The sequence below is a fragment of the Canis lupus genome, chromosome 21 (genome assembly GCF_003254725.2).
Source record: "Canis lupus dingo isolate Sandy chromosome 21, ASM325472v2, whole genome shotgun sequence".
Classification (NCBI taxonomy): domain Eukaryota; kingdom Metazoa; phylum Chordata; class Mammalia; order Carnivora; family Canidae; genus Canis; species Canis lupus.
Window position 1 is genome coordinate 5,605,158 of NC_064263.1, and position 14,002 is coordinate 5,619,159.

Sequence of the window (14,002 nt, forward strand, 5' to 3'; positions counted from 1 at the left end):
AGGTGGCATGGAGTAGTATGCAGCTAGCTTGTTATTCATTATAGTAGATTCCTCCACCTTTAAGTTATATTTCTCATGTTAAAACTCGACTGGTGTAATACCCCACCTGATTGAGATAGAAAGTTTGTGTGATTCATAGCAATGTCATCTAATCTGAAAACTAAATGATTTTGTAGTAATGTAGCTAGATTTTTAAATTTCTTTCTCAAATATAGTTATGGTGACATGCAAGCTCCATGAGGACAAGAATTTTTGTCTGTTCTTTTAATTGTAAAATCCCAATCATTCAGAACAATGCCTGACACACAGTGTGAACTCAAAAATATCTGTTGAATAAATGAATGAATAAATAAATGAACTATCTTGTCCAAGTCTAAGGAAATAGCCAATCTTGGCTCTGCCACTAGAATATCTGAGAATCTCTATTCCCAAGAATACTTAGAAAAAATGTTTTTGAGAGCTTAGTATGTATCTGGCATTGTGTTGGGCCCTTGGAATTTTATGGTTAACAAGATAGTCATGCCATGAAATGAGCATATAATTTAGCAGAGAAGAGAGATATTATATTAAAAGAGTGAATATTAGAGAATTGGTTTTTATGAAAAAGACGGTACAGAGCGTCATGGTGCAATACAGAGGGCCACAGCATGAGAAACAAGGCAATATTCCCAAAGCAGGTGTTATAGAACATGAAAACATCTTGAAAACTTAAAAAAAATATATTTTAAATGAAAGGCAGTATTAGTAAAGGCCTTTGCTTAATTAGGTGGATCTTTCCTGATGCTCGGTCTTTTTTTGGGGGCACAGAGGGAGAAGCATAGTTACTGCTGCAATATTTCCCATGTGGATATGACCTTGAGATGCAGATGAAGAACTAAGCCCACATAGGACAGCAAACAACTTGTTCTAAAATTCTTCTTTTGAGGAAACATCTGTCTCTTTTTCAGGATGCCAACCATCACATGGGTCTTCCAGCTTTAGCATATTTTTCAGCCATCTGCAATGTTTACCTCCCACACACATGGGCTTAGTCACTGCACACAACACACACCTCTGCCCAAACTTCAATATCAAGCTTTACTATGAAAGACTGAAAAATCTCCTTGGAACCACTGTAAAGCTTCATAGCCCAGGCATATTATTTTTCAGGAGTATTGTGTGGCTACTTTAGGTGTAATATGTTTATCACTTTTAAGCTTCTTTTAAAAAGATTTTATTTATTTATGAGAGACACACAGAGAGAAGCAGAGACGCAGGCAGAGGGAGAAGCAGGTTCCATGCAGAGAGCCTGATGTGGGACTTGATTCCAGGATTCCGGGATCAGGCCCTGAACCAAAGGCAGATGCTCAACTGCTGAGCCACCCAGGAGTCCCTAAGCTCTTTTGAATATAAGGGAAAACAGAGGAGAGAGACTGGAGGTATGTATGTATGTATGTATGTATTTATTTATTTATTTATTTTTATTGTTTTTCCTTAGAGTCACAGGGTGGAAGACAGCCTGAGATGTTCTTTGATTTCACTTCCTACTAGGCAATCAGGGAGCCCACTTTTACGTGAAGCCTCTAATTCAATATCTTCTCACTTTTAAGTTGACTGGGGGTGGAAGGAGATGAAATTCTGTAGGTTCCTACGGTAAATTGTTCCAGAGTTAATAAACCTGTTTTCAAAAATTCATTTTATATTTAGCTAAAGTATCTTCCATTCCTCTGCAAAAAAGTGTTAAGTTTCTGTTTTAAGACTCGGCATAGTTAAGAACTAAGATCTAGGTTCAAATTTGACCTCTGCTTCAGATGAACTGTGTGATTTGAGACCATTACATGACAATTTTGTATCCTAGCTTCTCCATCTGTAAACCTAGGAACAAAGCACTCATCTCTGGAGGATATGTGACTGTGGCACATTGATCTGGTTTTTCTCACATGATGCATTTTGATGAATAGTGATTATTATTATTGCTCTATAAAAGTTATCTAACAAGAATAACTTTGGGAGCAGGAACTATGACTCATTTGGGTTTGTATCATTCACAGCCTTTTGATAATATTGTGGATATGATAGAATTATATATAAATGATTTAAAAAAAAGTAAGACAGGGATCCCTGGGTGGCGCAGCGGTTTGGCGCCTGCCTTTGGCCCAGGGCGCAATCCTGGAGATCCGGGATCGAATCCCACGTCAGGCTCCCGGTGCATGGAGCCTGCTTCTCCCTCTGCCTGTGTCTCTGCCTCTCTCTCTCTCACTGTGTGCCTATCATGAATAAATAAAAATTAAAAAAAAAAAGTAAGACAGTAAGTGTAGGAAATAATTTGCTTTTCTATGAACCAGCTTTATGACAGAGCAAATCATTTGCACTTCCTGAACCTTGGTTTCTTCATTTGTAAAACTGCTGTTTTATTAAACAACACTTTGCATTTCAATATTTATGAGTATCTATTCTGTTCTATCTGAACTCCAGAAAAGGAGGTTTTTTAGGCAAAATTTCTAGACCTATGAATTGTTTCTTATTAATAACCTGATTTTTTAAATAAAAAACCTCTCAGATGTTTCATATTACTACATTTAAAAGCATCTTTGAGAAGAGGTATTAGAAACATTGTCATATTTTCTTGATTAGATTCAAAATGAACAGGAGTGAATACTGAGTTCCTGTTCCATTCACTATTACTTCATGGACAGGATAGGGCCAGTACTTAATGGTTTTCTTCACTGGTTACCAAGTGAAAGTGGAGGTGGGGGAAAGAGGTGAAGGAGCAAACTCTAGAATGATTTTATTTCATTTGTTGTTCTGGTGACTAATGGCTTCAGCTTTCTCTCTGGAGTGTATCCAAAACTCTTTGCTAGATCTTCACTTTGACTCTGCCCAATTTTCTCAACCCCAGCTAAATGAAACTGGACTTTATGACAGCATAGATGCTGAAGAAATGCAGCTTGTCAAGCCTGGGCATAATTTTGCTTAGAGAGATAATGATAAACTCACACTTATCTTAATTTAGCTCTATTATTTCTTTGCTCAGAATCTTAGGTAGATCAGGAAGAGAGGTATGTGATGGGAAAAAAGAAGATAATTCCTTGGGAGATCTTCAATACTCTGGAGTTTCCTTTTACAGCTGGCTCTTTTCTGGGGTTCTAAAGATTCCAACATGATTATTAGTTCTAAGAAATTGATTTTTTTTTTTTTTTTGGTCAGTTTCACCAAAGGCCCCAATGAATTCCCAAAGAGCACAGTAACCTTCACTTAGGTGAATAAACCATGAAGTGGAGAAAGGAGTATGTCAATCTTAGTATAATCTTCTCATCTGATCCACTAAACTTCACATTTTGTGGGGTTCCCGGTATATACATCAATGTTGACTATGATACATATTAATAATACATAAATATTAGTGATACATAAATAGAAAAAGGAAAGCAGGACTCTATTCCTAAAAGTATAGACTTACAGAAGCCTAGTTATGTGGTGGTGTTCTACATTGCAATTATGCCATATTTATTTATGTTGATGGGTAAGTGGCATTCCTTAGACTTTTGGGTAGACTACCTCATAGTATGAGAAAATTATTTGTCCAACTTCAAGTTAATTGATAACATCAATGAGACTAAAATTTAGGTTGGTTGGTACAGTCTCACACTTTGCTCTATTAATGCTGAATTCATACCTTTATATTCAGCATTTTACTTTGTGCCAATGACATCAACAAAAAGAAATCCAAACCTAAAGGAAATTTCCATGCTGAATCAAATAATTGTAAACGAGTTATTTTTTCTTAACTTCCTAAATTCTATGCCAATGATTCCATCAGATATAAGGCAAAGAGTCTTTCCTTTGAGAGCTTCCTTTCCCACAAACTCATTGAAATTATGCAAGCCAGGAAATCCTTTTAGCACAAACCAGGGAAAATTGATATGAATAAAAATAAGGTAAAATGAAAACAGTGAGTAGAGTCTGATTTATTTGATAAAATGTCACATAATTCAGATTCCACTAACATTTGTTTAATATCATTATCATATAGCTCATTTAATATTTACATTAAACTTGTAAGGTAGCTTTCACTATTGTCTCCCTTTCCTGAAGACAAGGAAATAGATGCAGAGAGAAATTAAATAGTAGCCCCAAACAAGTACTTAGTATGTGTGGGAATCCAAATTTGATTCTTGTTTCATCTGACTATAGGCCAGTGATTTTTCTCATTTTGCTCATTTCTCATCCTTTTTCACTCAGCAAATGTGATGATTCTTGCCCATCAATCAATAGGAGGCTGAGTTATGTAGTTTTATGCTCAGTCTTTAGGATTCATTCATTCTTCTCTGGGATGAGAAGGTGGGAGATTTTCCCTTGGGGCCCATCAGAATCTATGTGTGGGATGATATGTATAGTTTGGAAAAGATGCCAGAGATAATTTATTTCCTTACCACCTGCACCAATTGACATTCTCTGCATTATCCCACACTATACCATGATAGTTTGATTTTAGTCTATTGACTTTAGAATAGAACTTCTTTCAGCTTTTCTATTTAATAACTCTGTAGGAAGGGTTTTTCCCCACAAATTTACCAGGTAGTTACTTTCATGGAATATTTCTGGGTTAGCATATTTCCTTCCAGAAATAAATCTTGGGTTATATGGGTCAAGGAACTCTTAGATTAAGGCTTAATTAGGATAAAACATCAATTCAGAGGCTACTATATGAAGCTAGAAATCTCTCTTCTGTCTTTGCATTTCTCATAGAGTGAAAGTCTTTGACTTTGCCTAAGGTGACTTAGTGAACAGGAATCATTCCATTTAAGCTCACTCTGATACCCAAGGTTCAAATGCTCCCTAACATCCAGGATGGGGACTTAATTCCTTTCACCATCCCCTATTGCAGGTCCTTTATTTCCTGGCCAGAGTTGTGTCCAGTTTTCCTCGAGGCTCTCCACCTGAGCCATGCTCAGCATTCCCACCATGTTCACTCCTCCTCTATGGCACTCTGGCATCTTGGCCAAGCTACATCCATTCTTAATATCCTATTGTGCATTTTTACTACACTTTTGTCTTTCTTCACAGTTTCCTCCAAGGTATACTTGTAAAAAACAAAGCGAAACTTGCTAGCAAAATGAAGTGGTGAGTTTTGTGATACTGAACTGAGCATAGGGGCAACACAATATTTGAATGTAAGGGCCATGGAGCTCACTAAATGGTGCCCTTAGCCCCCTGGAAATAATAGGAGGCTGAGTTATGTAGTTTCATGCTCAGTCTTTAGGATTCATTCTGCCTGTCAAAAGGGACATTTCTACTTTCTCTCTGTGTTGGTGATTTCAGTATCAAAATGATAGTCTTTCAAAGTTATTAGAACAGCCTTTGCAGGTTTTACCTGAGGGAAAGGAGCTGTTAACTTTTCATACAAAGGCAGCTGCAGAAGCCAAACCATGGGAGGATTTTCCACAGCTGGCTTTGGTTGTTCTAAAATTCTTGTTAGAGCAGCTGGGAACTATGACTCTGCTTCTAACCTCAGAAATTAAGTGAAAGAAGAGAACCGCATATTTTACATATTAATCTCCATGTTTCTATTACTTTCAGTCTGCATTGAGCTCTAACATTTGTAGACAGTGGAGTAAGTGAGCCCCAAAATGATAGAATTTCAGAAACAGATGTAATTTTCAACCTCTGTCAAGATATCTGAAATCTTACCCTGAGAGATTCATTCTTGTGGGACTCTCTTCCAGAGTCCCATATAGAAGTGTAAACACCATTGGGAGGTATGGTATTTTAAGCCTTCTACTTTTTTGCACTTAAAACACCTTAAGACAACGTTAGTCCACACCTGAGGAATTGTTCATTGACAACCGGAAAACAATGATTCTCAGAATCAATTTACCAGGGAATGGTGCTAAAAAAATTAACAAAACAAAACAAAAAAACCTAAAAACAAAATAAAGCAGGGACCAACTTTGACAAGCTCACACCTTTTTGGTCCTCCATCTGTGGGTAATCAGCATTCCATTGCAAGAGGCTTTGGCACATCCATTTATAGGACATATATGTTGTGTTAGAAATGAACAATACTGAACATTAGTCTCTAGTAGTGGACAGACTAGTATACATATTAGAATGTGGAATACTTTATTTCTCAGCAACCAGTGAAAATATAATCACAAAGTTGAATGTAAATTCATCTCTCAAGTAGATGACTGAAATTTTTGCTTTTGTTAGCTAGTTACTCATTTGGATATTTGTGGTCCATCACCCTTCCTTGAAGAGATCAGAAGGGCTTCCCTGGACAGAATGGGAGGGAGAGAAACCTTTCTCTCAGAGTACAGAGTATGTGTACTGAGACTATGACTGCTCAACTGGGTCTAAGAGCATACTGGCCAGACTATAGGGGCATGTCCTACTGTAACATCAAATCGGAAGTGACCAGAAGCAGGATCTGGGAGGACAGTTCAGACAGAGAAGATGAGAGCAGGAGGAGGAGATTGTCATCAATGAGTTTTGGGGACAAATGATATGCATTGAGGAATGGGGCCTGGAGTTGTGTCTTTACGTATTCCTGCCACCCATTGCTTGGTTGACTAGATCTGTTCATTGGGTCTGGGATGAGATGGATCTATTCTTGTCTATTATCAGTGTGTGTGTGTGTGTGTGTATGTGTGTGTGTGTGTGTGTGTGTGTTTTGAGTACTTTCTGTGGTCTCCCTGCTAGGCCTTGTGACTATAAACACTACCACCAAGTCTGCTTACTATTAAGCACTGTGATAAGTTCTTTGCACATATTACTCATTTTGTCCTCACAAATATCCCATTAGGGGAATGTTATCTTTATTTTACATATGAAGAAACAAATCTAATGATGTTGGGAAACATGCCCAAGGTTACATGGGATTTAAATGGTAGAGATGGAAATTAAACTTAGTTTTATTTCATTCTCTAAAATTTATGGTCTTAGCTGCTATATTTCAGAGCTGGCTATATTATCTTTAACATTAATGAAAACAAAGAATTCAAGAATTTCCATAGCATGGCTGGATAATTAAAATTAAGCTTATTGGCTTATTGGATAGTGAGGAACCCCTAGAAGCAAAGAAAAAATTACGAATTCTTTGGTTTTGCCTATACTCACCCCATCTTCCTATCTACTGTGGATAAGAGAATACAGTGTATGTGGGTAACAACTGAATTCAGACCTCTCTCCAAAGAAAAGCTCCTATGAAGGATTACACAGTATATAATGAAATAAGTTTGGAGAAGAAATGATGAAATAAAGAAAAAATTCCTGTCAGATCCAAGGCCCTACTTTTGGTGCTGTGTGACAGGGATAAATCTCATGTCACTGCTGCCTTCCAGAAACTTAAAAACCCGCTGGCAATGTCATTCCCAAAGCATGAGACTATTTATAGGACCAGAAAAGAATTGCATAAGAAAACTTGTAAGTGATGCCAGTAGGCCATTTCACTGATAAATAATTGGTATTGACCATGTGTGATATGAAGCACTGTAAAGACTGACAAGAAAGCTTTCATGTAGAGAAATAAGCACTCTCAACTAGTCTTAAAAGATAGATTTGGACTAAATGGTGAGGCCAAGGCAATGGGAATGGAATGGGCAAAACCATGGGAAACAATATAGGACACAGTGAGGAATCTGATCTGGTGCGGTCTTGGTACAGAGGACTGGTGGCACATAAGACTGAGAAAGTAGACTAAAGCAGACTATGTCAGACCAGGTGTCTGGGTGGTAAAAGAAGTCTAAAACTCTCCTGAATCTCCAATATATTCCTCTTTCCAACCTTCAAAGATGACCTTTCCTTCCTGTTTCCTTCTCCCGCGGTCCAAGACACACTTATCCAATTGATCCTTATACATATTGGAAGTGGCCCCAGGGCTTTCAAAGCCTTGAGCATTTGAGATGCTTGGCCCGCAGAAGTGAGGATTGTGAGGACAGAGTGGGGCAGATACAGTAGGTGGCGCTCTGTGACCAAGACAGAAAAAGCCAGCACCCCGTGACCATGCAAGGTCCCACTTAAGCTCCACCCTTCCTTAAATTTGAAGTAAGGAGCTTCCCAACCAGATAAAGGTATCATCATGCCTTGGTTGGTGTTATTTTTTCCAACTTTTAAAGACATTATTAAAGTTCATTTTGGCAGATGGAATTGAGAGTATTAAGATATTCTGTTCAGATGTCAAGTAGATGATAGTCTTTCAAGAAAAAGAACTTGAATGCCCATTGAACGTCCATTTTGTTTCTTTTCTACTGCTTCAGTTTTGTATGATATTGCTAAACTTTATGGCAATAAATAAATATTCAGTAATTACAGCCCTTTCTCAGAAGTGTGAAGAAAAGTCTGTTTCTATTGGAGATGGATCTTGGGAATATTTAAAATAGAAGGTTCAGTGTTGGTGGGGCATAAGGTATTTTCACTGGTATGTTGCTACGGTATCATGTGTTCTTGGGCCCATTCCTTGACCCCGTGGAAGGAGATTGCTGGGCTCAGGGCTTGACACAGAATAGGAACTCAAAAATTAGTGAACTGAGCATCCACTGTCTCCATATTTTGTGTTCAAGAAGGTAGGATATTTTATATTTGTCCATGTTTCCTTCACATTTTATCCCCCTGAAGCCTGCAACAAAAATACCAAAGGCTAAGTGGAAGCATTGGGGCCACCTAGGGCAGCCTTGTGACATTTTGTTTTTCAGAATCAGCTGATTCCCTTTCCTTTCCTATTCTTTTAAATGCTCTAATGCTCACTGGCAATGATGGCCCCTAACTCTTCTATTCCACTAAATCTATTGCCTCATTATCGTCCACCATTAAAGCAACCCTGTATCATGCCTGCAGTAACCTAATATTTCAGTTCTTCTAGTACTGTTGTGACTGCAAAGTTTTTTTAAGTTCACAATTACATTTGTACTTGTGCACTGGGTCAAGTTTAAAACATCTTCACTGTATTCAATACCCCTTACTTGTTGATATGAAGATGTTTGTGTAGACACTAAGAGCTGACAGTGTTAATCATCCTTGTTCCCCATTACATTTTAACATTATGCTTGCTTTAACAAAGGGAGTGAAGACCTTCAGGCACATGTCAGGCTGATGAAGATGATGTGGGGATAGGAAGGTCATTTAGTTCTGTGTAATCACACTGTCTTTGAGGAGAGTTATGTATGGTAACCAGATCTCTTGGGACCCTTCTTCTGTAGCCCTGTGATCTGCCAGTATGTAGTGTGGCATACCTGGATAGAAATAATCCTGGTGAAGCAACATTCTGGAAGGGCTTTGCTAATGTTTGTTTAATCACCAGAATCTTGGTTTTGGTTGTCCATTGGGTACATCCAGTTCAGATCATTTATTCATCACAGTATTTGCTGAGGAGTTTCACATTGGTGGTTACAATGAAAACAAAAAGTTAAGTGAGGATAATTAAACCCATATCAAAAAATGTATTACACCCAAGTTCTGAATAGTTAACAGTTAAATATGCACAGGCACATGCACACAGAAACTACAAATAGTATGTACTCAAGCAATCACAGTATCTTGACTTATTAGAGAACTGTCAATAGATTTAGCCAGGGAAAAGGGAAATGCTTCTGCTCCATCCATGTATAGGTCTCCATTTTTCTTCTTACTTTTCATCTAATTCATCAACGTGATTTTGTTGTTCTTCTATGTGGCATGCTATTCCATGTTTCTCATAAGTCTGTATTGGGGTGGTTACTTTTTGGATCAGAGTTCTTAAACCATTGAGAATTCTTAGGCTCTGTCTACAATTGCTTCGAGTTCACACTTTTAAGATGAGTTTCTATCAGCTGTATTTCTTTATTCTAGTTACTCCTCTCCCTAAGTACTACTGCTGAATCTCTATAAGGCTGGAACTTCTGGAGATTTTGTTTTTTTCCAGTCAGCACTGGTCACCTGGGAATGACTTAACTCTCTCTCTCCTATGCCTTACTTCATTTTTTTCAGCCCTCTCACTTAGTGGAGGCAGTGTGTATAGTTATATACATAGCTCTGGCTTTTAGCTGAGACAACGTCCAAATCAAGACCTACCCAGAAGCCTTTGCCATCATGAAAGTGTCATTAACTTTAGGCTAATTCCTCCATCTTTTTGGGGTCTATGTAGGTCTTTCATGATTTTTTGCATTCAGTTATGCAACCAGAGAAAAGATCTTTCTTCATAGTTGGATACTCATCCTCATTCTTGTCTTGAGGCCAAGAGAGCAAGCAGCACAGCCTGTGTCACTCGCTACTGCAGGGAAACCAGCACAAAGAAAACAGGCAGTATTGATAAAAGCAGCAAGCTGTGAATAGTGGGGTAGGTCAGAGAGAGGAGAATAGCTTTTTCCTCACAGAAAGAATGCAAGTCCTGAGAGTATTCCATCCCTATAAACTCTTCACCACCTCAGGGGTGGGTGGCTGGGTACCTGGGTAGTAGAAGTCACTGAGGTGTCACACTTACGCCATCTCCACACATAACCAGGCTACACCACTCTTCTTGCCTTCTGACTCTGAAGGCTGTGGTTGAAACTAAGGTGGTCAGTACTGTTTGGGGTTGGAGGTTAATTTCTAAACTGAATTGGAGATTACACAGTCTCAGAGGGACTGAGGACACATTATAGCTTTTGTTGAACTGTAAAATGCATTTGTCATTTGAGTGCCATTGTTTAAGAAATGCCATGATTCAAGTTGATGTGAAAATGTGTGTGCATCTGTGTGGATGTGTCTGTGTGTCTCTTTGTGTCTGTTGCCCATGTTTTTTGTTTGTTTGTTTGTTTGTTTTTTGTTTTAAATTATTCTTTTATTTATTTTTTTTAATTTATTTTTTATTGGTGTTCAATTTACTAACATACAGAATAACCCCCAGTGCCCTCACCCATTCACTCCCACCCCCCGCCCTCCTCCCCTTCTACCACCCCTAGTTCGTTTCCCAGAGTTAGCAGTCTTTACGTTCTGTCTCCCTTTCTGATATTTCCCACACATTTCTTCTCCCTTCCCTTATATTCCCTTTCACTATTATTTATATTCCCCAAATGAATGAGAACATATAATGTTTGTCCTTCTCCGACTGACTTACTTCACTCAGCATAATACCCTCCAGTTCCATCCACGTTGAAGCAAATGGTGGGTATTTGTCATTTCTAATAGCTGAGGAATATTCCATTGTATACATAAACCACATCTTCTTTATCCATTCATCTTTCGATGGACACCGAGGCTCCTTCCACAGTTTGGCTATCGTGGCCATTGCTGCTATAAACATCGGGGTGCAGGTGTCCCGGCGTTTCATTGCATTTGTATCTTTGGGGTAAATCCCCAACAGTGCAATTGCTGGGTCGTAGGGCAGGTCTATTTTTAACTGTTTGAGGAACCTCCACACAGTTTTCCAGAGTGGCTGCACCAGTTCACATTCCCACCAACAGTGTATGAGGGTTCCCTTTTCTCCGCATCCTCTCCAACATTTGTGGTTTCCTGCCTTGTTAATTTTCCCCATTCTCACTGGTGTGAGGTGGTATCTCATTGTGGTTTTGATTTGTATTTCCCTGATGGCAAGTGATGCAGAGCATTTTCTCATATGCATGTTGGCCATGTCTATGTCTTCCTCTGTGAGATTTCTGTTCATGTCTTTTGCCCATTTCATGATTGGATTGTTTGTTTCTTTGGTGTTGAGTTTAATAAGTTCTTTATAGATCTTGGAAACTAGCCCTTTATCTGATATGTCATTTGCAAATAAATTCTCCCATTCTGTAGGTTGTCTTTGAGTTTTGTTGACTGTATCCTTTGCTGTGCAAAAGCTTCTTATCTTGATGAAGTCCCAATAGTTCATTTTTGCTTTTGTTTCTTTTGCCTTCGTGGATGTATCTTGCAAGAAGTTACTATGGCCGAGTTCAAAAAGGGTGTTGCCTGTGTTCTTCTCTAGGATTTTGATGGAATCTTGTCTCACATTTAGATCTTTCATCCATTTTGAGTTTATCTTTGTGTATGGTGAAAGAGAGTGGTCTAGTTTCATTCTTCTGCATGTGGATGTCCAATTTTCCCAGCACCATTTATTGAAGAGACTGTCTTTCTTCCAATGGATAGTCTTTCCTCCTTTATCGAATATTAGTTGCCCATAAAGTTCAGGGTCCACTTCTGGATTCTCTACTCTGTTCCACTGATCTATGTGTCTGTTTTTGTGCCAGTACCACACTGTCTTGATGACCACAGCTTTGTAGTACAACCTGAAATCTGGCATTGTGATGCCCCCAGATATGGTTTTCTTTTTTAAAATTCCCCTGGCTATTCGGGGTCTTTTCTGATTCCACACAAATCTTAAAATAATTTGTTCTAACTCTCTGAAGAAAGTCCATGGTATTTTGATAGGGATTGCATTAAACGTGTATATTGCCCTGGGTAACATTGACATTTTCACAATATTAATTCTGCCAATCCATGAGCATGGAATATTTTTCCATCTCTTTGTGTCTTCCTCAATTTCTTTCAGAAGTGTTCTATAGTTTTGAGGGTATAGATCCTTTACATCTTTGGTTAGGTTTATTCCTAGGTATCTTATGCTTTTGGGTGCAATTGTAAATGGGATTGACTCCTTAATTTCTCTTTCTTCAGTCTCATTGTTAGTGTATAGAAATGCCACTGACTTCTGGGCATTGATTTTGTATCCTGCCATGCTACCGAATTGCTGTATGAGTTCTAGCAATCTTGGGGTGGAGACTTTTGGGTTTTCTATGTAGAGTATCATGTCATCGGCGAAGAGGGAGAGTTTGACTTCTTCTTTGCCAATTTGAATGCCTTTAATGTCTTTTTGTTGTCTGATTGCTGAGGCTAGGACTTCCAGTACTATGTTGAACAGCAGTGGTGAGAGTGGACATCCCTGTCTTGTTCCTGATCTTAGGGGAAAGGCTCCCAGTGCTTCCCCATTGAGAATGATATTTGCTGTGGGCTTTTCATAGATGGCTTTTAAGATGTCGAGGATGGTTCCCTCTATCCCTACACTCTGAAGAGTTTTGATCAGGAATGGATGCTGTATTTTGTCAAATGCTTTCTCTGCATCCAATGAGAGGATCATATGGTTCTTGGTTTTTCTCTTGCTGATATGATGAATCACACTGATTGTTTTACGGGTGTTGAACCAGCCTTGTGTCCCAGGGATAAATCCTACTTGGTCATGGTGAATAATTTTCTTAATGTACTGTTGGATCCTATTGGCCAGTATCTTGTTGAGAATTTTTGCATCCATGTTCATCAGGGATATTGGTCTGTAATTCTCCTTTTTGGTGGGGTCTTTGTCTGGCTTTGGAATTAAGGTGATGCTGGCTTCATAGAACGAATTTGGAAGTACTCCATCTCTTTCTATCTTTCCAAACAGCTTTAGGAGAATAGGTATGGTTTCTTCTTTAAACGTTTGATAAAATTCCCCTGGGAAGCCATCTGGCCCTGGACTGTTGTGTCTTGGGAGGTTTTTGATGACTGCTTCAATTTCCTCCCTGGTTATTGGCCTGTTCAGGTTTTCTATTTCTTCCTGTTCCAGTTTTGGTAGTTTGTGGCTTTCCAGGAATGCGTCCATTTCTTCTAGATTGCCTAATTTATTGGCGTATAGCTGTTCATAATATGTTTTTAAAATCGTTTGTATTTCCTTGGTGTTGGTAGTGATCTCTCCTTTCTCATTCATGATTTTATTAATTTGAGTCTTCTCTCTCTTCTTTTTAATAAGGCTGGCTAATGGTTTATCTATCTTATTAATTCTTTCAAAGAACCAACTCCTGGTTCTGTTGATCTGTTCCACAGTTCTTCTGGACTTGATTTCGTTGAGTTCTGCTCGAATCTTTATTAACTCCCTTCTTCTCTTGGGTGTAGGATCTATTTGCTGTTTTTTCTCTAGCTCCTTTATGTGTAAGGTTAGCTTTTGTATTTGAGTTCTTTCCAGTTTTTGAATGGATGCTTGTATTGCGATGTATTTCCCCCTTAGGACTGCTTTTGCTGCATCCCAAAGATTTTGGATGGTTGTATCTTCATTCTCATTAGTTTCCAT

General features: G+C 38.5%; 1 protein-coding gene across 13 annotated transcripts in view; it reads left to right on the forward strand.

Moving 5' to 3' along the window:
* FAM76B (family with sequence similarity 76 member B) overlaps positions 1–14,002 on the forward strand; it is a 105,910-nt gene that overhangs the window by 61,132 nt on the left and 30,776 nt on the right. For 7 of the 13 annotated variants that reach the window (XM_049098804.1, XM_049098792.1, XM_049098791.1 and 4 more), the window contains one exon: positions 1,311–1,418. The exons of 5 other annotated variants lie outside the window; for them this stretch is intronic. The gene's annotated coding sequence lies outside the window, so the exon portion shown is untranslated. Of the gene's footprint in view, positions 1–1,230; positions 1,419–14,002 lie in introns of all 13 variants that reach the window. One more of the 13 variants, XM_049098798.1, reaches the window with a different exon arrangement.